This window comes from Salmo salar, chromosome 27 (genome assembly GCF_965601325.2).
Source record: "Salmo salar chromosome 27, fSalSal1, whole genome shotgun sequence".
Taxonomy (NCBI): domain Eukaryota; kingdom Metazoa; phylum Chordata; class Actinopteri; order Salmoniformes; family Salmonidae; genus Salmo; species Salmo salar.
In genome coordinates this window covers 5,831,523-5,833,305 of record NC_138317.1, presented here as the reverse complement: position 1 = coordinate 5,833,305, position 1,783 = coordinate 5,831,523, and positions in this window count along the sequence as shown.

Sequence of the window (1,783 nt, the reverse complement as noted above, 5' to 3'; positions counted from 1 at the left end):
TATGTCTCGAATTCTGTATTACTATTAAGAAAATTAACCTTGTGTACTTATTTGTGAACTTTAGAGCTGAATTAACTAGATTGGTGATTATAAACTTGGGCTCATCTGTATCAAAAGCCCAGAGTGTATTTAATTGTGCATGAGAATGTATTACAGGGGTTTCTCCTATTTCTAGTAGTGCCAAGTTATCCACAAGAGGGAGGGAAAGTCTGTTGAAATGAATATACCAGTATATACTGTATCTTGCTGCTTAGGTGGATGAATTGTCTTTGCTTCATTTCAGGTGAAAAGACATCAGTCTGACAGACGAGGACAAATCTGCTGGAATCGGGTCCGATTTTATATTTTATGCACACCCCACTCTTATTTTTACTCCGTCATTCTTATTCCTGTTTAAGGGTACAGAGCTCAGCAAAACAATCTTGTGTGTGGCATATTGATATCAATAAGCATAACCGTTTTTAACCTTTTTGCTAACATTAGCGTCAGTATTTATTGCATGTACACAGTATCTCAGATACAGTATACCTGTGGATTATTTTACAATTATGAAATTCAGTTCAACCTTTAATATTCATTTCAGATTAATTTGGTCCTAACAACACTGAAATGAATTATTTTTAGTAAAATATATAATGTAATAGATTCAAAATTATATGAAAATAGTTTTGAATTATATCCACAGCTTAAATTACAACTAGGTTTTCTGCACAAATCATTATAAGAAGATCATTTTTTTCAGGGACAGTAAGCTAAGACCAGTATCTGGTTCTCACACACACCTCTCCACAAGCAGCAGGTAGGAGTCAGGGTCATCGAGGATCTGGTTAATTTCCTCATCAAAGGGTGACTATATTATCTCATCCATTGTCAATGATGTTGTATTGCTTCAAGATCTGCTCTCTCTTTAGTTTTGAAATATTTTCAGAGTAACACATCCCACAGTGACACTTGTTTGCCTTCAAATTGACCTGCATTGATGACTACAGTTTTGTCTTTGAATGCCTTCTCTGTTTGTTAATCTGTGTGAAACTCATCTCCACCTTCTCCATGTAGTGGGAGAAGTAACAGTCCTGTCTGAGAATCCTTTTCACACCTCTCTTTTAGCTGAAGGTATGTTGTGTTTTCCTTGGTATTGGGGTCAAATAATAATTTCTTGCCATCGTTTGGATTGGACATTATTCCATTTGTTTCTTCTTCAAGGTAGCGTTTTTTCTTGGCAACATGAACAGGTATCCTGTGGCTGTTGACTGGCTCAATTATTCCCCCTGTTACAATTTGTGCTTCTAGCAGATGCATCCTATGGCCTTCCTTGATCAGATATTTGTTTATAGCTTCAAATAAAGATATTGTGGCGTTTGTGTATGGATCTACATATCCAGTGACTGTTCAGCTGAAAGTAGTTTTTCATGTATTTTTACTCCAATTAGCCATTCTCTTGCGGCCTCATCAACAGATATTATTTGTTCTTGGGTCAAAGAATCCCTTTGATCACTAAGATCTGTCAGGTTTTGATTAAGCTCTGCATCAAAGTATCCCCCTGTATGCAACTTCAAGGGGCAAATGAAGACACTTCAATGGGTTGATGATGCCAACTGTTGCAATCTGGGCTTCAAGTAAATTAATGCCATGCTGCTGCAGGATCAGATATTTTTTCATGGCTTGGAAGAGTGAGATCTTTTTATCAGTGTAGGGGTCTTTGTAGCCAGTTACTTACTGCCTTCTCTGCTGATAAGAGCTTTTTGTACAGTTCTGGGCCAATTACCTTCTATTTCAGAGCCTG